Raw genomic sequence first — 24,326 nt, 5'->3', positions numbered from 1 at the left:
CAAACACTGGGAGCTCACAAGAAGTTAAGTCATTGCAGGTCAGGCGATACCTGTGAACATAAAAATTGAGGCATATGATTCGGTCCAAAAACGCACCATCAGCAGAAATCGTTTTGTTTTTCATGCCAGAACCAACATTCTGCCATTTTTGGTAAAATTTCACCCTTTATCTTTTAATAATTACCCCTCTTTAATATACTAAGCTTCCCCTGTATCCCTTATCAGAAAGTTTATATCCTTGATGACTCCACTCATTCTCCACCTTGAGTGGAATTTTCCAGCCAAATTCTCTTGTCCTCACTTGCAGGGGCAGCAGGGTGTCAACAGCTGGAAAATTCAGCCTTTATTTTTGGAGAACACCCTTTCGTTTTTGAAAGGCACTCGGTCTTCAGAGCATCCTGGCAAATTTTCAGGGGCTTAGCTACTTTAATAAAATACTTGAATTCCTACGGTACCCAACAAAATAAATAGGATCATCATAATAGATGGACAGGCTAAATTTCCAGAATTGCATCTAAACTGAGGATTTATTTGACTTGGATGAATTCTTAGCAGTTTCATGGTTATACTGGCATGTGGAAAACATGGTATCTGAGGAGTAAAGCATTTGATTTGCCCATCGTAGGGGATTATCTGAATATTTCAATCGTGTTGCATATAAATGGCTCCACAGCATATACCCTCATTCCAGTCAGGAGGATAGCCAATTGAGCTTCAATATTTCCAGAGGGGCCTCTAACAAGACTAACAATCTACCCACAGCTTGACAGGAGACCCCCATAGCTATGTGACAAATCCCTTGGTCTCCTTCCTCTTTGTTTTTTTTTGAAACCCCTTTTGGGCCTGAGACTGCCGAGCCATCAAGCATATCCTCTGGGCCCCAGACCTCTTGGAGGTGAGACCTCCCTTGGTGTGCCGTATCTTAACAGCTGGAGTCTGTGCTGGAGGAACACGGATCGGTATAATCCTGGCTCAATCCTGATAAATCTTGGAACTGTGAGGAAAGGGGGAGAGAGAGAGAGAGAGAGAGAGAGAGAGAGAGAGAGAGAGAAGCTGCTGTTCCATCCCGGTACCTTCAGATTTCACCCCCCCCCCCCCCCCCCCCAACCCCCACCTCCCCTTGTCCTGGAATTTGTCAGCCCTACACCTTGTACAGTGACCAGCACATACTCATATGTCTGTGGCACTTCCAATTTCATCACTTGACTGACCCCAGTCAATGTCCTTATGGACTCTCGTCTGGTTGTTCCCTCCCTTAATTTCAACATTACGGGGTTCTGGCAGGCTGCTTCAGTGGCCACCCATCCCTCGTGCACAGTCAACTGAACACCTATGAGGGCTTTTGTGCTCTCAAAAGCAGTAGGTAGTTGAGACACAGTTGAGAGAAAGCATTGTTCAAAAGAAGACTTGCAAGCATGTCTTTTTGAAAGTGGAGTTTGAACGCACATGGAAGCTGGAATTCAGTGAGACAAGGTGGCTAACGGTATAAAGATTGAGGGGATTTTGAGGAGAAATCTACAGACATTCACTTGGGTTCAGAGCAGTGTTTTTGACCACAGCTAGTCTGTATGCTAAAAGGGACTACATGTTACTGAGACTATTATAACTTAAAAGGTTAATATAGATTACAAAGTATATCTTAACTCTCTATTTGTGAAGCTAAGGGGGGAGTGAAGAAGTATTGTATCATAGTCCAACTGTTTAAGAAATGTTTTTCTTGTTATAACTAAATAGCAGTCCTGTGACTCTGTTCCTCCATCTTTTCTAATAAGAAGTAAAAGCTACATTCATTTGAGTCAGGTTTCCATTCTGAGATCTTGCCCCCATTCAGCTATAACATGAGCAGGGTTTGTAATACACTCACCTTAAGCACAACTTTTATTCCATTGCTGTTGACACTTGCGGTCAGAATAATCTAAGTTTTACTTATTTGCGCTGGCTTCTTTTAACTTATTTGATATTGTTTGAACATGAGTGCCGGTTTTGCTGAAATGTATAGTTGTCTTGAGCTTGGGAAAAGCAAGTGATTTTTGATACTGAATTTAGATCCACCTGTTCCCACACTGAGGTCTATAACCTGGTCGTCCTAATATTTACACTCAGCTAGAAATGAACAAGCAGTAGTGGGTACAGGAGTGGCAGGAAGTGTGGAAAATACTCCATGACACACCAGAAGTACAAAAAAGCCCCCTGCCTTGCAGATCTGGCCCTTCCCATCTCCTTTCTCCAGCTGGGTTTCCCAGAGTCTGTGGTACAATCCCAGTTGATTGTAACTACTGGACAGGAAGATCCATTCACCTGACAAAGGAGCAGCGCTCCAAAAGCTAGTGACGTTTGCTACCTAATAAATCTGTTGGACTTTAACCTGATGTTGTGAGACTTCTTACTGGGAAGATCCTAGCATGGAACCCTGGCTCAAAAGATTGTAGCTTGTGCAGTCACAGGACTGCTAATTTGTTTTTAACAAGGGGGAAAAAACATTTACCAAACAAGAGAGGTCTGATTATGATACAATACTCCTTCACTCTGCTTTCTACCCCCCACCCTTACCTTCAAACATGTACATAGATTTCAAGGATAACACCCCACTTGGAAACCAAAGGACTGATACCATGCTTTACCGATCCATGGATTTCTCATTCTGCCCTGCAACTCCCCCCGCCCCCCCCCCCCCCCCCCCCAGACAATTGTCACAAGTGTTTCCAAATTCCATTCTGAGACACGCTTTAAAATCTTTTTCCAAACCAATGCTTTCTATCAAGAACCCACCTACAACTTTCCAACCATCTTTTCAAATAAAACTTGCTCTCCATGGTTTTAGCGAGGATCTGCCTCCAGGTTTTCCAACTCTCCTTTCCAGATTTCTTTATCTTGAACGCTTCTCCATAAACCCTGTGATCCAGCCACAGATTGCTCTATAATTATAACTAATGTTTCACAAGCTTCATAAGATATCTCAGAGCCACTTAGAAGCACTTCAGATATTTGTCTGGCCACTCATCAGCCAACCCCTTCACAGTGCTTTTTGTGGCTTCAATGAACAGTATCCTTTTCTAGTTTGAGTTTTCTCTAACTTCAAATGTCTTGGAAACTTCTCTTTTCTCTAATTTCCTTGACTAGCTATTCTTTAGATTTCTGGCAATGGTTTTATCAACCATTATTCAATTATATGGCTTTTCTTTTAGCAACTAACTCTCTAGCCTCCTGTCACCAACTGCTATGAATTCAATTAAGCGCAATCACAAAAATCCTTTGTACCCTAAAGGTGCCCCAGTTGCTAAGCAACCACTCATTCCTTTCCAAGCTTTTATTTACTAATGCTATAAACTCTCAGCGCAATAGAAACAGTTTTTAATTGCAACGAAAGAACCCAGATGCAAGCACCTGTACCTTTTACATGAATCTAATTTTAGGTTTACTCTTCCTTATACACAACCACTAAATTAAGCCAACTTAAATCTATGCCTTATTCCTACTAGTTAACAATACAATTTAAAACGTTTTGCCTTCTCACCTGTCTCTGCAGTTTAAAATCTGTGCACCCACCCTCCCCATTTCTGACTGTAATTTGCCAATCAAAATATGTTAATATGATAACACAATTTGAAAACATCATTTGAGCTAGTGATTTTACATTTAACTTGAGTTTCCAAAGAATGTTTGCTCCCTAGGTAATCAAAGCCACCATTCTAGGTAGTGTAAACAAGGTATAACAAGTGTCTTTGGAATCAAAGAACAACCTTGTATTTGTATAGTTCCTTTCACCTTCCTTGCTGTCCCAAAACATGTAATAGTCATTGATTTAATTTCTGGACTGTTCTGTATTGTTACAATTTGAGGTTTACAAATTATTCAATTTTTGTATTAGAGTGGATAAAGCAGACTATTTGACTTGTTTTCAGTCTGCCTGACAGGAAGTCTGGGTGGCTCAACTATTAAAGATCAAACAAAGCCTTAAATTGTTTTATGAGAACAATGTGCAAAACGTTTACACTCGAAGATGATGACAGCAGTATCTGAGTTTGCAGTAGTAAACTCTGAATCTCCCAATGTTCCAGAAAGTAATTGAACGTACTGGATTAGCACTTGTGCTGCAAACTGTCCCATTCACTTCTAAGATCTGAGAAGAATTAATCAGCAGATAAACATGGAAGTAGGGTTTAATGTGCTCCACGCTAGTGTGGGGAATGGGGCAAAGAGAAACTTTTTTGAGATCCATTTGCAGGCTTCCTTACGGATCAATGAATATCTGAGACAGATTGTAATTTTGAGTAGACAGCAGTGAAAAGGCTTTTTTGGATTTGTGCGCTACTGGAGCCAGATATAAGAATAAGATATAATAGGAGTAGGCCATCTAGCCCTTCGAGCCTGTCCCGCCATTGAGTAAGATCATGGCTGATCTGAAGTGGCTCAGTTCCACTTTCCCGCTTTCTCCCCATAACCCTTAATTCCCTTGTCTGTCAAAAACCTATCTACCCATGACTTAAATATATTTAGCGAGGTAGCCTCCACCACTTCATGGGCAGAGAATTCCAGAGATTCACCACCCTTTTTTGAGTGAAGAAGTTCCTCCTTAACTCCATTCTAAACTGCGGGCGCGCACACACATCCCACCCCCGCCCCGCCCCCCCCCCCCCCCCCCCCCCCCATCTTGAGGCTGTGTCCTCTAGTCCTGCTATCCTTTCTAAGCGGGAAGAATCTCTCTACCTCTACCCTATCCATCGCTTTCATTATCTTATACATCTCTATAAGATCCCCCCCTCATCCTTCTAAACTCCAACGAGTACAGACCCAGTCTATTCAGTCTCTCTTCATAGTCCAACCCCCTCATCTCCGGTATCAGCCTAGTGAACCACCTCTGCACTCCCTTCAAGGCGAAAATATCCTTGCGCAAGTGCAGCGACCAAAACTGCACACAGTACTCCAGCTGCGGCCTCACCAGTACCCTGTACAGTTGCAGCAAGATCTCCCTACTTTTATATTCTATCCCCCTCGCTATGAAGGCTAACATTCCATTCGCCGCCTTGATCACCTGCAGGCTGGGTTTTTGCAACTCATGCACAAGGACCCCCAGGTCCCTCTGCACCGTAGCATGCTGCAGCTTTTCTCCCTTTAAATAGTAATCCCTCCGACTATTATTTCTGCCAAAGTGGATAACCTCACACTTTGCCTTATGGAATAGGTAGGAAGGGATATTATCTCAGTCAGAACAATGCATCTTGCAGCCTTCTAAAGATTTATGGAGATTATTCTTGGCATGGCCAGGAAAAGAAGAATCACCAGAACAAGCTTTATTTGCTGCTGATGGTGGATTTAAAACTCCCCAGAACCTGCATAAAGAGCATTATTGCCAGCAAAACTGGGATGCAGGAACCTTTGGCAGCTGGGGGTAACTGTGGACTGTTTGCACTCTCCACAAAGTCAGTCCTTTTAGCAATGTTGTAATTAGCATAACAGGAGCGCACTTCCGTGATTCTGAAGTATTAGTTGCTTACAAAAACAAAAATGTTCAGTCAGTAGTACTTTGTCGTTTGTTGCAGTAAACATTTTAAAACGTGAAATGTCATCCTTTCAGCTGTCAACTGAAAATTCAAATCTCTTTTAAAGTTATTGGTCTCTACGGAGATCGTAAGAGTAGGCAATTACAGCAACCAGTCGTGTGTAGCAAGGTCCCACAAGCACAAATGAGGTAAATGATTAATTGATCTATTTTGGTAATGTTAGTTGAAGGATTAATGTCCAGTACATGGAGAACTCCCTGCTCTTTCATGGTATTGTGGGTTATTTTGAAATAATGTGAACTTGCAGAAAATTCACTGTCACAAATTTAGATCTGGCTTAATGCAGTCTATCTTTGTTAAAATATATTCCATTAGTGCATTTGTCTCTGCCACCTATAATCTAAAAAAAACTGCAATATTGAGTTGTCTGAGAATGACTGACTTTCAGCATTATTCTCATTTTTATTGAAATCAATACCACCTGACAAATAAGTAGCAACTGCAAAAATAAAAATTTTAAATTCATTTGTGCAGTTTTAACTTGAATTCAATTCTGTAAATTTAAGGTTGCTTGTTTCTCTTGTTGGAAGTGGGTCTCTTGTATTTCTCAAACTCATTTGAAAGCCAGCATTGGTGTCTGTGGAGATGAACACAAACTTGGACTAGAGACATACTTTTCTAGAGTTGGCAAGAATGCAAGCTGTTTATTTGGTATCAGTAAAATACCAAATTAACTAAATTTCTAATGCCACAGTGGTAGAATAATTATAATATAATGCCATCAAAGATAGGATTTGGGTTCATGTATATAATTTTCCCTATGGAAACAAATGTCAGTGATCGCTCAGTTGATAGCACTCTTACCTCTCAGTCACAAGGTTCTGACTTCAAGTCCACTCCAAGCCTGAGCTCAAATTTAAGGCCAACACTCCAGAACAATGCTGCTGGAGCACTGTACAGTTGGATCAGACTCTAAATCAAGGCCTCTTTGACCTCGTGAATGGATCTAAAGGTCTCCTGCATCTTTTTGAAGAAGAACAGGACTGCTATCCCTGCTGTCAATGGTCATCACAAAGAAACAGATTATCTGGACATTATCACATTGCTACTTGTGGGAGATTGCAGTGTGCAAATGCTTGCTACATTACAAGTGTCAAAAAGTACTTCACTGGCTATAAACTGCTTTTGAGATATCTGGTGGCTGTGAAAAGCACTACACAAATGCAAGTCTTTCTTTTGGAGAAAATAATTTATAGGAGCACGGGTTTCTGTTTTCTTCAGCTTGGTTCTATTTGAATGTCAGTGGGTTTTTAGAGCCTGTAGATTTTAAAACCAGATCTTAACTCATTTCTGTTTTCACATTTAGACATTTCCTTTTATACATATTCAATAATTTTACATTGAGAATTTTCTCTCTCAAATACATTGTTCTGTAATTAGATGTGCATTACCTCAACATTAGTTTTTATAACTGAAATTCTGTTAATAGTTTTATCTTTTGGCATACGATCTATTCCTATTGCTATCATAAATATCCATTGTATAACAAAAGATATATTTTTCAATTTCATTAAAAACCTGATTTGTATCCATGAAGCATTAAACATCATTGCTTTAACTGTTTTTTCTTTTTAAAGCATAGCATATTAGAATTTCTCAGATGACAATTGTAACCCATTTATTCTGTGATTATACCTTGATTGTCCAATATTTAAATAAACAAATCTGTATTTCATCTAGAATTTCAGTTCTATTTGGTCAAAAAATAGACAGCTGTGATTTTAGATCATCTTTGAGCTGTCATTGAAAACATTTGAGTTAGGAGGCACTAAATCTCAGACAGATCAAGTGACCAAAATGGAGGCAGATGGAGTTCAATGATTACAATATAATTTGTGTAAAATGATCCACTTTGTATCATAGAAAAACATATTTGAATATTTTCTTATTTGTACCATATTGGGAAACCTGGAGGAGCAAAGGGACGTGAGTAATGTGCATGTATCCCAGAAGGCTGATGTAGAGCTGCAGAGAGTAATTACAAAAGCTAATGAAATGTTTGTCTACAGCTTGGGGCTAGAACACAACACAAAGTTTCAGTTGTACAGAGCCTGGGTCAAACCTATCGGCAAAATCCTATCCCTGAAAGTTGGGAATCAAGTAGATAAGGTTGTTAAGAAGGCATACAGTGTCTTGGCGTTTATTGGTAGGGGGATTGAATTTAGGAGTCGTAGCGTTATGTTGCAACTGTACACAACTCTGGTGCGGCCACACTTGGAGTATTGTGTGCAGTTCTGGTCCCCACATTACAGGAAGGATGTGGAGGCTTTGGAGAGGGTGCAGAGGAGGTTTACCAGGATGTTGCCTGGTATGGAGGGGAGATCCTATGAGGAGAGGCTGAGGGATTTGGGGTTGTTTTCGCTGGAAAGAAGGCGGCTAAGAGGGGATCTTATTGAAACATATAAGATGATTAGAGGTTTAGATAGGGTGGATAGTGATAGCCTTTTTCCTCTGATGGAAAAATCTAGCACGAGGGGGCATGGCTTTAAACTTAGGGGGGGTAGTTATAGGACAGATGTCAGGGGTAGGTTCTTTACCCAGAGGGTGGTGAGGGATTGGAATGCCCTGCCTGCTGCAGTTGTAAATGCGCCTAGTTTGGGGGCGTTTAAGAGGTCTGTGGACAGGTTTATGGACGAAAAGGGATTGGTTTAGGTTAGTGGGTCATTGTTGTTTTTTTAAACTGGTCGGCGCAACATCGTGGGCCGAAGGGCCTGTTCTGCGCTGTAATGTTCTATGTTTAAAACAATATTCGGAATTGGGCATCACGTCTTAAAAACACTAGCCATGGAGTGGGAATGGTGCAGACACTAGAAAGATTAAAGGTTAATTTGAGGATTGGTTGCATAAACTTGACTTGTTCTCTTGAGCACAGAGGAGCAATCAAATTGAGGTCCTAAAAGTATAAGGAATTTAACAGTGTAGACAGATGTTTCTGCTGATGAAACAATCTAGAAAATGGGCATAATCTCAAAATTAAACTTAAACCATTTTATAACAAAATCACAAAGGGTAGAGCAGATCTGAAGCACATTCTTGCATAATTTAATTAAGACTGAGATTGCTAGATTTTTGTTTAACAGTATTGAAGGACACAGAACAAAGATGGGTAAACTGAGTCAAGGTGCATTGCAGGATTGTTACGAAGCAGAAGGAGGTCACTTGGCCTATAGTGTCTGCACTGGCTGTTCAAGTGAGCGTCATGGCCTAGTGCCATTCCTCTGCACTTCCCTCTGCACATCATTTCTATTCAAGCAAACATTTAATGCCCTCTTGAATTCCTTGATTGAATCTGCCTCCGCTACACTTCCACACAGTGTATTTCAGACTTGAACCATACATTGTGTGAAAAAGTTTTTCTTACATCACATTTGCTTCTTTTGCAAATTGTTTTAAATTTGTGCCTTACTGTTTTTAGTTCTATTAGTTGTAGTCCAGCTGAATGGTGAAATAGACTTGATAACGTGAAACAACAATTTTCATTCCTGTTCTTGCAAGTGCAGAAGAATGATCTTTCACTATGCCTAGGCTAGAAAAGTAGTTCCCTTGATTATATGTATACTTACATTTCCAACAATTCAACATTAATGATCATACAGGTGTATCAGAATCTGAGATGTCCATATCCATTGAAGAGATTTGCACTGTTCTCCAATTGAAGTTGTCACTTTACAGACTTGTATCAACTCTTTTTTTTTTTGCTTTATTAAACATTAAAGCAACCTAGAAATACAGCAGTTTTTATATCATGGGAAAGTTGACATTTTAATGGTGTTGTGGCTCATGCGCTTTTGAGGGAGCACAGATATATTTTTGCTTGGGGTGATGGTCCCTTTAAAAACTAGGTTTTTCTGGTAAAGCACCTGGCTTCCTGTAAATGCCTGGGAGATAAACAATAGTGGGAAAAAGGGTCAATAAATTAATTGTAAGCTGAGTAAATTGAATGTGATTCAATTTCAAACAGTTTTAATTTTAAAAACTTCTCAACCAGCATTCCATCGAAATTTTGTGCGTTAGCTAAAAGTTGTAATGCATGAGAGAGAGACAAACAGGACTGCTTTCCTCCTTTGTATTTGAATTTTAAAAAAATATAGCGATGTGTTTTTCAATCTCTCCATTTTCGTGATTCAATTTACTAATAATCCACAGCAAATTCTAGTTGGGCTTAATCAGAAGATTAGTTGATTTTTATGTTCAAAAAACCGCAGGAAGGAGTGTTCACATCTTTCTGAAAACATGCACCCCTTAAAGGGAAAATGAAGAAAAAGGAGTGTTACAGTACAAGAACCAGAAATTAATATCGGTGCACATGATGCTCAATGAGAAAATCTTTTACATAGGAGTTTTGAGTTCAGCTGGCTGTAGACTAGAGCTGTTGTATGAAGATGAAGCAAGTATGCAGAGACTGGGTTGGTTTTGTATGCGATGAAACAAAATTTTCCAGCAGAGGCAGGTTTTGAGGCACAGACTTCTTCCAGTTGGGGAACAGTCAAGAAGCTTGATGGGATGTTACATTATTTCACTAGTTCTCAGTACTCAAAGACATATAGGATCTCATGGTAGCTTGAGTCATGTGATCTATTCCACAATGACTGACAGGAATGTTTATCCAGCATTTGAAATTGGTTTTGATTGCAGAGTTAGTAATGTCACAGTTATTAGTAGCTCGATGAGCTAACATTAGCGTCCATGTTAGAAAACTATCATCTAGGCAGACCTATTGCCTCAGATAGCAAGGAAAGCTTATCAGGTGTAAATTACTTCCGCTTTGCAATGGGCCTAGTCAGTCCTAGGTGTGATATGAGTTTTTAAGCATCTCTAAGCATAATGAGTTCTGACATGCAAGTCCCCTAGTCTCTTGTGACTGAGGGCCTGTACAGTAAGGTGAGAGATTCCAAAAACCGAGCAAAGAATTATTTTGTTTTTGTAACTTGAGGGTAGTTTTAAAAAGGCCAGTCCTATGGTCATGTGACTTGTAACAAATATCTTTTGTTCCAGCAGGAAATCCAGTAACAACATGGATTTTGAGGATAAATGCTGGATTTTCTTTTTTCCATTGCATAGGAACCCAACAGAGTTTAAACTCTTATTAGCTGAACATTTCCAAAAGTGATTTTGAACTTTGAGTATAGCCTGCTGAGGAGAGAGTTTGACATGGAAAACTCCAGTTAAATAAATATCAGGAGTACTAAACTGTGTTATGGTTTAGGTCAAAAACTCAAATGTTTCATGAAGCCTGCCTGAATCACAAGTTTTGCATCTTGAATTTGGCTGGGATAAGCATATGTGTTTCAAAAGACCCACTAGGGAGCTTTTGTCAAACAAAATTTATTTCAGAATATAGTTAACATGTATAGTAAGAAAACTAGCAAAACTTTTATCAACTACAAGCAGTCATGATAATGTATAACCCTTAACAAATATATCTAATATTCCAATCAGAAGGTGCTTTTCACAGGTTTAACACAGCATAGACTAATGCTCACGTGATACTGTGGATAAAGTCTGCAGTTTTCTGGATTCATTCCAAACAATTTTCAGATAAAAGCAGCTTTCCAAAGCACCAGAAAGACTCTGGTCCAGCCCCAACAGTAACAGATTTTCAGGAAAACAACGAGAGAAGAAAAGCACTTCTTTTTAGCCTGCTGTCCCTTCTAAAACCAAAAACACGAAAAGCAGCTCCAACCTGAAACTGAAAAATGAGTCCTTGTCCCCTGACCTGCCAAGTCTTTTTTTCCCTTCCAGCAATTAAATCACAAAAGGCTGTGAGCATGAATTGAAAAAAAACTCTAAAGGTACACTAACGTCACACCTGCGCTTCAGATGCTCGTGTCAAACGGGGGGTTTAAAACTATAGGATGGTTTGAGGAGATATGAAGGACAGTCTTCAAAAGCAATACTCCGAGCAGTTAATGCTCCAATTTTTAACTGCTATCTGACAAGTTTTGTGGTCTAAGTCAAATAGGTGTAGAAGAAAATTGGAGTGAAGATGGAATTTAGATAATTGAGTTAATATCTATTAATAGTGATTTATTTTAAGATATAGGCCACAATTTTACAGGCTTGCTCCACCTATCAATGGACGGGGCTAGTTGGTAAAATCATGAGAGCTGAGAAGTCGGGATCATGCCCAATTTCTCGGCTCTCGTGATCTTAACAGCATCGGATTTCCAGCCTGGTTAGCCTCCCGCCCATTTCCAGCAAGAGGCTGGATTATATTATGTAAATATATGTAAAATATTAGTAACGTGTTCGGCAAGCATGGCACTCAAATCATCAGGGGTCAGTTGCCTTTGTGGCCTCACCATGAGAGGTTCTCTCAAGCGAGGGAAAACACCTGCTCCCCATGAACAGAGAACGGTTGTGTTGGCCTCGCTGGTAGAATTGGAGGCCATTGAGGCATTCCGGGAAGGTTGAGAGGAAGAAGTGGGTGCCCCTTGGGCAGTTCCAGCATGATACCTTGGCAATGCCAGCCATCACATGCCAATGCCCCACCCCCAGTGGACAGTGCTGGCTTGGGGCTGGAGGTGGTACCAGAAAGGGTGGGACCAGGCCAGCCGATTGGAGAGGAAGGGAGAAGGGACCTGCTGTGCACTCTGCAGCTGCGATCAGTGGAGGGGGGAACGGAGTGCTCTGCAGCTTTGATCGATGGGGAGTCTATAATCAGTCTAGGGGGCAGCAGGGGCTATATTTGGTGTGGGGCTTGCAATCGGCCGTGGGCTGCCACAATTGCAGGGTGTGGGGAGAGACCTGGGATGAGGCTGGCTGCATTGACAGAGGCCTGACTGTGCTCTTTCTCCTTTTTTTCTCTCTGCTCTTTTTTTTCTCACCCCTCTTGCCCCCCACCCCAGCAATAGCTCCTTTTGCTGCCTGATCAAGCTGGCTGGTGTGTTGAGCATCCACTGCTTCTAATAGCTAGAAATGGTCTAGCCCATTTTCTTTCATGCATGAAGTATATAATATTGGGAGCAAAAACTCGCCAAAAAAAAACAGATCTTCAGCCCTCCCATTTTCACACTAGCTAGACACTTAAAGTTTTCTCCTAAAATTCCACCCATGGTGTAGTTGTCATGGTTCATGATCTTGGACTTTGGCGTACAAGATTTTTTTTTTCGTTTGTCGTTTCGTGCTTTTAGTGACAAAGGAAAGGCCAGTCCTACGCTCAATTTCTCACAAAACAAAACGACACTCATCTATTTTCTGTGAACTTTGTTTCAGTACTTGTCAAAAATGAAATCAAGGTTGGACTTTGGGTCTCTTTAGGAGTTGTAGGAACATTGACTAGGTATTGAATAGGTGTATAAAGTGGAAACACTGCAATTGAGATGCTGGAAGAGAGCAAAGACATATGAAGTTGCTGAGAGAAGGAAAGACATGAAAATGGAAGAAATAAAGGAAAGGAACGCAAGTGTGAGGTTTATCAGAAAAGCAGTGATAATTGCACAAAGGGATTAAAAAAAGAGGGCGATATCAAAGAGGGGGTGATTCCCCCATCCTGACACGCTATTTGTTTTAGCATGTCAGGCAGGAGATTCATGCATTGCACCGATTTGCAGTATTCACACATGTGTTCTTGACATGCGTGCATCTTCCAATGATGGATATCTAGTGCGATCGGGACCATGCTAGAAACTGGTGTGGCCAGCAGGCAAGTAATTTTAAACTTTTAATGTTATTTAAATGTGATTGTCAGGCCCAGGCTGAATTCTCTGGGCCCAGTAGTACAATTTCACTCCAACAAGGGTTAGAGTAGCTCTCCTGTTTTGGAGAACTGGCAGGAAACCATGCTGGAGTGAAGGGGGGCATTAAGGGCCCCCCAGAGGGGCAGGTGGTGCTCCCTGGGCATGGGCACCCAGACACTGCCAACGTGTGTCCTCAGTAAGAAGACTCAACACCAGGTTAAAGTCCAACAAGTTTATTTGATAGTAAACACACAAGCTTTCAGAACGCTGTTCCTTCATCAGGTGAGTGGAAAGCTCTGATCAGGGCATATAAAGGTGCACACGGTTTACAGAATACTGATTAGAATGTGAGTCTTTACAGCTAATCTGCTATTCAAGTCTTATTGGTGCAGACCATGTGAGTGGAGATAGCATTAAGCATAGGTTAAAGAGATGTGTATTGTCTGCAGACAGGGCCGTAAGTGAGATGTTACAAGTTCAGGCAAGTCCTGGGGGATACAGATAGTGTGATATGAACCCAAGATCCCGGTTGAGGCCGTCCTCATGTGTGCTGAACTTGGCTATCAGTCTCTGCTCAGCGACTCTGCGCTGAGGTGTGTTGTGAAGGCTGCCTTGGAGAACGCTTACCTGAAGAACAGAGGCCGAATGCCTGTGACCGCTGAAGTGTTCGCCAACAAGAAGGGAACAGTCTTGCCTGTTGATTGTTGAGCAGTGTTCATTCATCTGTTGTCGTAGTATCTGCATGGTCTCCCCAATTGGGGTGGGGGGGGGGGGCGGGGGGCGAAATCTGCCTCCTGTGGAGGAGAGGGGAGGGTCTGCCTCCAGTGGGGCGGCTGTTGTGGTCGGGGGGGGTTGAGGTATATCAATGCTGGGGACGGGTGCTGGAGATCAGGGTGCTGCAGGATTGAGGAGGGCGGTTGGGAGTGGTTGGAGGCCGCGATCGAGCCATTGGGGAGGCAGGGAGTGGGGTTGAATGGTGGTTTGGCCAAAGTGCAGGCTGACAGTTGGGGGTCATTACACATGTGCAAGTTCCAGAACTGTCAGCAACCACATGAATAGGCCCCATCCACCAAGTTTTTAATGATATTCCTGATTGTGACCTCTGCATTGCACAGTGAGAGATTCGAGTCTCAACTCCTCTGAAAAAACAATCATGATTTACACTAGTTTTCCTGCGAATTCAGCATTTAGAACTTTTTTGGGAGTGTTGTCCCCAGAGAAACCAAAGATATTTTAGATACTTGCATGAAGTGGAGGAGTAATTTTTTTAAAAATAGAAACAGGTAAGTGTTTGTCTTTGAAGGAGTTACAGTCCCTTTGGGTTAGACCTCTCGTGCTGACAGTATTCTACAACCTCTATTAAATGTTACATGTTAAATGTACACATGTATGAGAGTATTGGGAGGCTATTTGACTGCAGAAACAGCATAGCCAAATCCAAATCTGTCCATGTTTGCATACTTCCAGCAATGATTGGTTCTAAATAGGAACTGAAGATCATGCCAGGTTTCTGCCCTTTCTCCATTTTTTTTTAAGCACCTTTTACCATTGACCTGGCAGTGATCAGTAATTCAGAATGAACCTAGGAATTTACTACTTTCTATAGTTTAATTACCCATTGGATAAACTCATTGAGCCATCAGGGGAGCTTTTTGGTTGATTCTTGACATTAGCGATCTGGGAACTAATTGTTAGTCAAATCATGACAGTTCGTTGCAAGGTTCGTTTTAATTATTGCAATAGTTTTGAAATGTCAAAAGAGATGCAACTTTTTTATACATCATTTATCATGTGTATCTCAAACTGATCAAAGTAGTTGCACGGAAAAGCTCATTAAAAAGGAGAAGAGCAGTAGTTTAAAAAAATAGTCTATCTTGGGAGACTTGAGACTATATCGAAAAGTAGTAGTGGTACTCATTATTCGTAAATGAAACATCTGCAAGTTTCCTCTACTGAAACTAATTAATACTCTGCTCATTTACATCTTTTCCATTCTAGTTTGTTTTTACAGAATATTTTTATTCACTTTAACCCTAATCAGTTACCACTGATAACAGAATTGCTTCTGCTGTTAGCTCTTCTCCACATAGACATTTCAAAGAAGAAATCACATTTGTTTTGGTGATAAATTTGAGGGCTTCTTCTGCAGACAGAATGCTCTACCCAAAGCATGCTTAACAATTCAGTCGTTCACAAGAGAGTAAAGATATTTAGTAATCAATGGATTTCTCTACAATGTACCTCCCAGATGTTGAGAAACTGAGGAGATGATTGTATTAGTGAGTAACTGTTCCTCTAACTAGGAATGATTCCTTCCTTTTTTATCTTGCAACATTATAGAGTCCAGAGGTTTACAGCATGGAAACAGGCCCTTCAACTCAACTTGTCCATGCTGCCTTTTTTTTTAACCACTACACTAGCCCCAATTGCCCGTATTTGGCCCATATCCCTCCATACCCATTTTACCCATATAACTGTCTAAATGCTTTTTGAAAGATAAAATTGTACCCGCCTCTACTACTACCTCGGGCAGCTTGTTTCAGACACTCAGCACCCTCTTGGGAAAAAATTGCCCCTCTAGACCCTTTTGTATTTCTTCTCTCGTACGTTAAACCTATGCCTTGTAGTTTTAGACTTTCCTACCTTTGGGAAAAGATGTTTATTATCGAGCTGATCTATGCACTTCGTTATTTTATAGACTTCTGTAAGATCCCCTTAAGCCTCCTACATTCCAGGGAATAATGTCCCAGTCTGTCCAGCCTCCTCTTATAACTCAAACCATCAAGTCCTGGTAACATCCTAGTAAATCTTTCCTGCAGTCTTACTGTTTAATTATTATCCTTTCTATAATAGGGTGACTAGAACTGTACATAGTATTCCAAGCGTGGACTTAATAATGTCTTGTACACCTTCAGCAAGACATCCCAACTCCTGTATTCAGTGTTCTGACCAATAAAACCAAGCGTGCTGAATGCCCCCTTCACCACTCTGTCCACCTGTGACTCCACTTTCAAGGAGCTTTGAATCAGTATCCCTAGATCTCTTTGATATATAACTCTCCCTGATACCCTACCATTAACTGAGTAAGTCATGCCTGGTTCAGTCTACCAAAATGCATCATCTCACATTTATCTAAGTCAAAGTCCATCTGCCATTCTTCAGTCCACTGGCCCAATTGATCAAGATCCCATTGCGATCCTAGATAATCTTCTTCACTGTACACTATGCTACCAATCTTGGTGTCATCTGCAAATTTACTAACCATGCCTCCTAAATTCTCATCCAAATCGTCAGTATAAATGACAAATAACATTGCACCCAGCACACATCACTGAGGCAGACTGTTGGTCACAGGCCAAGAGTTTGAAAAACAAACATCTACAACCACCCTCTGGCTTCTGTCAAAGAAGCCAATTTTGTATCCAATTGGCTACCTCACCCTGGATCCTGTGAGGTTTAACCTTATGCAGCAACCTACCATGCAGTACCTTGTCAAAATCCATGTAGACGACGTCATTTGCATTGCCCTCATCTACCTTCTTGGTTACCTCCTCAAAAAACTCAGTCAAATTTGTTAGACATGATTTTCCATTCGCAAAGCCATGCTGACTGTCCCTAATCAGTCCTTGCCTCTCTAAATGCCTGTAGATCCTGTCTCTCAAAATACCTTCTAACAATTTCCTCCCACAGTGCCCCAGGATACATTTCATCAGGTCCCGGGGATTTATCTACCTTCACGTGCTTTAAGACCTGCAGCACCTCCTTCTCAGTAATATGTATACTCCTCAAGAGGTCACTCATTTATTTCCCCAAGTTCTCTAACATTCATGCCTTTCTCAACAGTAAATGCTGATGAGAAATATTCTTCTAGGATCTGACCCATCTCTGTGGATTCGCACATAGATGATTTTATTGATCCTTAAGAGGCCCTACTGTCTCCCTAGTTACTCTTTTGTCCTTTTATGTATTTGTAGAAGCTCTTTGGATTCTCCTTTGCCTTATCTGCCAAAGCAATCTTGTGTCGCCTTTTTGCCATCCTGATTTCTATCTTAACTCTTCACCTACACCCTCTATACGCTTCAAAAAATCCACTTAATCTCACTTTATATCCAGTTTATTGATTGGATTGAATTGATTTATTATTGTCATGTGTATTGGGATACAGTGAAAAATATTCTTGCTTGCTATATAGGTAAGGCATACCATCCATAGAGTACACGAGGGTGCAGAATTTACTGTTACAGTCATTGCTAAGATGGAGAGAAAGATGAGATTGGTCCATTCAAAAGTCTGGCAGCAGGGAAGAAGCTGCTTTTGAGTCGTTTGGTATGTGATCTCAGAATTTTGCATCTTTCTCCAACAAAAGAAGGTGGAAGAAAGAAAGAATGTCTGAGATGCATGGGGTCCTTGATTATGCTGTGTGGTTCCCTGAAGCAGCAAGAAGTTGAGATAAAGTTGATGAATGGGAGTCTGGTTTGCATGCTGGGCTACGTTCACAACCCTTTGTATTTTCTTGCGGGCTTGGTCCAAGCAGGAGCCATACCAGATTGAATTTTGAGTAATCCATAGAAACCTGATCAGTGACAAGATCATATTACCTTTAATCTTCAAAGATTAATTTTCTCCCCTTTTCACCAATTGGTGTTCCTTTGTGCCAAATTCTTTCAGAAAAGTGGGCCACTACTGTTGGATCTTTATTGCTGATGTGTAGCCAGACATCAAATCATACCCACATAAAAGTAGCCATGGCAAACTTGCATTTTATTTTTCTCTTCCATTTCCCACTTCTCCCACCTTCCATTTAGCATCCCTTAGCAAAATCATATCAGTTAGCTGCTTTTGGAAGCTTTTTTAATGCAAATTGGCTGCCTTGTTTCCTACATTACAACAGTGACCACACTTCAATAGTATTTTATTATCTGTAAAGCATCTTACTGCTGTAAAACAGAACAACAATTTAAATGCAAATCCTTTTTCTCCAATTCTGTTAATTTCTGGGGAAGCATCAATTAGAGACAAGCTGTGCACACCACTGGGTGGGAGAGTTGTACTGAAATATAAAACTCTCAATTTGTAATCTCCCTCTTTATTAGAGATTAGTTTCCTGAACAAACCATTCTTGTTTTCAGTAATTAACTTAGTTGTGTACAAGATCCTATTCAAAATCAATTTTTGAATTCAGATTTTGCAGCACGGAAGTAAGACATTTGACCCACGTGCCTATGCTAGATCTCCAAAGGACCTATCCACTGTTCAGATTCAGAGGTTAAAATCTTAAACTTTTGCTTAATGCAAAAGATTTTATCACATAAAATTACACAGGATAAACTGCACAGAAATAGGCATTTATAGAATCATTAACGATCGCAACACTTTGGTTCACTGAGTCTCGTTGGCTGTTTTGAAGAGCAGTCCCACCAATCTTACTTTCTGAATCATTTCCCAGACTCCTGTGACTTTTTTCTCATTTCTCTAATTGCCTTTTGAAGGCTACTATTGAATCTGTGTCCACCAACCTATCAGAGTATGGGGGGATGATTTTCAGCCTACGTTTTGCTATCAGAGGGAACGACGACACAGGCAGAAAATCTGGAGAGAATTGAGCAATGTGATTCTCTGGAGAGATTGCATTTCACGATTTTTTTTTTCCCTGCTTCTCACCAGTGACATCACAAGGTTAATGCCCATAAAGAATGAGGACCTCATTTAAATGAATTTAAATAGCTTTGAATATTATTAAACACACCTGCTTCCCAGCCATATATTCCCTCCCCCACCCACCGTATTTTCAAACCACACTGACATGACATCACGTTAGTGGGGTTTACAACAGATTCACCCAGGTATCAACCTGTCATGGGAATCCCCCCAGAGTCCAAGGGTGAGTACAACCCTTAACAGACATACCGCTGTTCACACCATATTTTCGCTGCAGCAAAGTCAGAATTTGGTGTTCCATTTACTGCAGTGGGATGGGAAAATCACACCAGCATTAATAGCTGTAACGTTCTGGCCATAGAATCTCTAAGTGCAGAAAGGGGCCATTCAATCCATCCAGACGGCACCAACCCTCGACAGAATATTTGACCCAGGCGCTCCCTGTAACCCCACACATTTACCCTGCTAATCCCCCTAACCTACACACCTTGGGACACTAAGAGGCAATTTAGCACGGCCATTCACCTAACCTGCACATCTTTGGACTATGGGAGGAAACTGGAGCACTCAGAGGAAACCCACGCAGACACAGGGAGAATGTACAAATTCCACACTGACACCCAAGTCACCCAAGGGCTGGACAGTGCTCGGGCCCTGCCCCCAGCACGGGTTGGTGCTGCAGGCAAAATTTATAACTGAGAAACTTTTTATTTGTTTTAAATTGTTGACCAGTTCATGTAGTGTTTCTTGTTGAATCTAACAGTATTGTGAGAGTTGATTTTAATCTAAAATGCCTTGAGTCCAATGGCATTGTTCTCTTCCCTAAAATTTATTTGTTTTTTGAGGAAGAACACATTGTTAGGTACTTTTGCTAATTGTGGGCATTACTCATTTAAATTCTGTTCAAAGTTTTAATACCAAGAAAAATGTCTGATTATTGCCAGGTGCAGTGTCACTTTAACATCTCCAAATTGACACATGGAACGGCATGTATAATCTACACTGCAGCATTATTATGTAGTTATACTTGCAAATAGCAATGCTACACAATGTGAATGGTCACGTGAGTGACCTGCCTCAAAGCTAGAAACTCTTGAAAACTTTTAAGAAGTAGAATAAAATTTTGTCTAAAACAACAAATTCAATTTGTACTTGAGCCATAACCACCTAGGGATATGCTTTATGTGGTGCTCTCTATAGCTTGAGGTTTGAATCATTTAATACATTAGCGCTGTCATTAATTAGGCATAGTATGTGGATGGTTTTTCCAGTCAAGTTTTGTTACTTTATCTATTAATGATTGATGCCTGGATGTCAAAAGTTTTGAATATCCCTCACCATATAGTTTGTAAGGAAACATTTTGTTTATTAGATATCGAGATCACTCTTTCTAAATATAAATAGTGAAGTAAACTCTGAAAACATTTAATGGCTGAAAATTGATTCTAAATCCAGCATTTTGTAAAGAATGTTAAGGATTAATCCCGGCCTGTAAAGAAAACATTAAAAATGAAAACTACTTGCCGTTTTCTCCCTCTTCTGGGCCTACACAACCAACCTTGCTGAAAAATAATTACATCATCTGATTCCAGTCTTTGTATTGAATTCTAATTTCTGCCTGAAACAAGGGCTTTGTATACACTTACTGAAACATGCATGTCAAAATTGAGAGATGCAGTCTGTGCGGAAATACTACCACTTCCGCGCAGCCACCGTTTTTAACCCCCTCATAACCCAGTTGCTTCATGCATAAGAGGTTAGAATAAACACTGTTTCTACCCTTGCCATTCATCAGGTAACCTGAACCATTATGCTGTTTTTGCTTTGCGGAACTATTTAATGATTTTAAAGAAACCTTAAAAATCCAATGTTGTTATCAATAATGCAATGTAATTGCATAAATGTCAGCCTCAGCTCAATTGTAGCATTCTTGTTCAACTGTTCAAGCGTTACTAAGATTGGCATGAATAATGTAAGCTGTCACTTCAGTGCAATACTAAGGGGTACTGCTTTGCAGTTCTCATCTTTGGGATGAGATATTAAATTGCAGCATGCCTGCAATCTCAAATAATATAATGTAATTGCAACTTGCATTTACAAGATGAGCAAGGGAGTTCTCCTGGTGTCCTGGGCAGCATTTATTTTCTATATCACCAAAAACAGAACTTCTGCATTCATCCCATATGGAGAAATCTAGCACGAGGGGGCATGGCTTTAAATTAAGGGGTGGTAGTTATAGGACGGATGTCAGGGGTAGGTTCTTTACCCAGAGGGTGGAGAGGGATTGGAATGCCCTGCCTGCTGCAGTTGTAAATGTGCCTAGTTTGGGGGCGTTTAAGAGATCCGTGGATAGGTTTATGGACGAAAAGGGATTGGTTTAGGTTAGTGGGTCATTGTTTTGTAACTGGTCGGCGCAACATCGTGGGCCGAAGGGCCTGTTCTGCGCTGTAATGTTCTATGTTCTATGTTCTATATCTATTTGTGGAACCTGTTTTTTTTTTGCCTACAAAAATGACAATGATTGCACTTCAATTCTTTTTGTCTGCTGAGTTTAACAGATTGTACAGTTTTAGGTAACCCATTAAATGTAGAGTATAAAATGAATGGAAAAGATTAAAATCAAATTTGTTATGATATTACTGTTTTTATGAAAATGATTACAGTCATGAAAAGAGACACAATGCATTAATGACCTAATAAACAGGAGCAGGAATAGGCCATTCAGTCTCTTGAAGCTGCTCCAACATTCAAGAAGATTGTGGTTGGTCTGATTGTGGCTTAAACCCTACTGCTTCCTTTAAACCTTGACTCCCTTGTCAATCAAAAATCTAACTTGGCCTTGAACATCTTTAATGAACTAGCATTTAATGCTCACTAGGGAAGATAATTTCAAAGAATAACCATCCATGCAAAGAAAAAATTCCTCTTCCTCCTCCATCTTAAATGGAGACCCTTTTAGTTTGAAACTGTGCCCCTAGTTCTAGAATATCCTCTCTGCATCTAACTTGTCAAGCCCCCTCAGAATCTTTGTATGTTTCAATAAAATCAGCTCTCATGCTTATGAACTCCAATGAGTATAAACTCAAGCCCTAATCCCAGGAATTGGCTTGGTGAGCCACCTTGGAACTCCTTCCAATGCAAATAGGCCCCTTCTTAAGGCAACCAAAGCCTGCACAGGTACACCAACCCCCTGTACAGGTGTCATGGAACCTCCCTCCTTTTACACCCTGTCCCTTTTCAATAAAGGCAAACCACCTAATTACCTCCTGTACCCACATGCTGACTTTTGTGATTCATGTGCACAATCTCTTTGTACTGCAACATTCTGTAGTCTGTCTGAATTTAGATGTCCTGCTTTTTTTTTATTTTTCCTGCCAAAGCAGGAAAATTTTTCAGAGTTCAAACTGCTGTCAACTTGCTTAACCTACCTATTTCCCGACTTTTTGTATCCTCTTCATAACTTGCTTTCCCTCTCTACCTTTTATATCATCAGCAAATTTGCAGAGTATAGTTAGTTCTTTAATATAGATTGCAATTAGTTGGAACCCTAGCACTGATCCCTGTATCACTCCACTAGTTACAGTTTGCCATCTTGAAGGTGATTCATTTATCCTGACTCTCTTTAATTTAGCCAGTTCTCTCTCCATATGAAAATATCGCTCCAAGATCATAACCCCTTATCTTGTACAGGAACCTTATATGTGGCACTTGCCATATGCTTTTTGGTGATACAAATACACTACATTTATTGGTTCCCCACTATCTACCCTGTTTGTTACATCCTTAAAGAACTCTCATAAGTTGGTCAAATGCAATTTTCCCTTTCACAAAGTCATGTTGATTCTGCCTGATTATATTATGATTTTCTAAATGTTTCATTACTATCTCTTCTATAATGAATGCTACCATTTTCCCAATTATATGCATTTGACTAACTGGTCTATAGTTTCCTGATTTCTGTCTCCTGCCTTTCTTGAACAGAGATTTTGCCAATTTGCTGGATCATTTCCAGAATCAAGGAATTTTGAAAGGTTATAACCATCCACTATCTCTGTAACAACTTCCTTTTAAGATATTAGGGTGCAGGACCTCAGGTTCTTAGCAGCTATAAGTCCCATTATTTTTCCCAATGCTTTTTCTTGAATGATTGTTCTAGGTTCCTCCCTTCCTTTTGCCTGTTGATATGCTACTATTATTTGAAAGGTTTTTTTTGCATCTTCTAATCGGAAGACATATACAAAGTATTTGTTCAATACCTTTGCTATTTCTTTGTTTCCTATTAATTCCCCACTGACCTGAAATATTTCTCCAATCCTTTCCTCTCTATAGATGCTGCATGATGTTGCCTGTGAAATATTCTATATAGACACTTTGTCCAGTTTATTACTCAAAATCGTATTCACCCAGGTGGTCTGTCTTTGAGATAAATAAAAGACTGGTTCAAACATAGAGTTATTAAAACATTTGCAAATTAAGGAAACAACTCTGACGCAATAAATTAACTTTTCCACAAACTAGGCTGACTGTCTAGCATGTTGGCAAAGTAGTTGTCACTGCTGCCTCACAGCAGCAGGGACCCAGGTTCAATTCCGGCCTCAGGTGATCGTGTGGAGTTTGTATATTCTCCCTGTATCCACATGAGTTTCTTCCAGGTACTCCGGTTTCCTCTCTCAGTCCAAAGATGTGTGGGTTAGGTTGATTGGCCTTAGTGTCAGGGGGATTGTCAGGGTATACAGGTAGTGTTGAGAAGGTGGGGCCAGGGTGGGATTGTCTGCAGGCGCGACAGGCCAAATGCCTCCTCCTGCACTGTAGGGATTCCATTCTATTCTATCCTACTGCCTGCTCTGGTGAACTTGGCTGGGCTGTTGGATTAGATTCATTTCACTGAGCTCATGTATACAGATGAATTCCACTTGGAATGAAAGTGGATCTCACACTTCGTCTTCCGTCATCATGGATCGCATTCTTCGCTGGGCTTGTCTCCAGATGCCTGTATTTATCGCCCCTCTCCTAGCCCTTCTGGAATCTTCTCTGGATTTCAGTCAATGGAGTCACTGGGTGGGGGTACTCATCCTCAGTGTACTTACCTCCTGTCAAGATATGGTTCCTGGTTGAAACTGAGGAATACACAAACATAATGGGGGCGATCTTACCATTGTGCCGCACTGGGTCCCTGGCACTGTGGCAGCAGTGCTCACCACAGTGCCATTGTGCTGGCGATAGCTCAGCATTGGAGGCATCCAAAGTATTCTTAGAATACAGTCTAAAGAAGACTAAAATTTTTAAATTTAAAAAAAAAGTAGCAAGGATGGTTTTAACAGGACTCATAGCAGAAAATACTAACACAATGTTCCAAATGCATGAAAAGTGGTGGACTGTTTTATTCATTGCTGAATATTTGAAAATTTGTTATTGTCAAATAAATCAT

General features: G+C 40.6%; 1 protein-coding gene across 5 annotated transcripts in view; it reads left to right on the top strand.

Moving 5' to 3' along the window:
- ttll11 (tubulin tyrosine ligase-like family, member 11) overlaps positions 1 to 24,326 on the top strand; it is a 133,214-nt gene that overhangs the window by 22,254 nt on the left and 86,634 nt on the right. The window lies entirely within an intron of this gene.

This window comes from Carcharhinus amblyrhynchos, chromosome 25, assembly GCF_965287045.1.
Source record: "Carcharhinus amblyrhynchos chromosome 25, sCarAmb.v2.hapA, whole genome shotgun sequence".
Lineage (NCBI taxonomy): Eukaryota > Metazoa > Chordata > Chondrichthyes > Carcharhiniformes > Carcharhinidae > Carcharhinus > Carcharhinus amblyrhynchos.
Note: the sequence above shows the minus strand (reverse complement) of the source record. Positions and strands in the feature narration are given on the sequence as shown.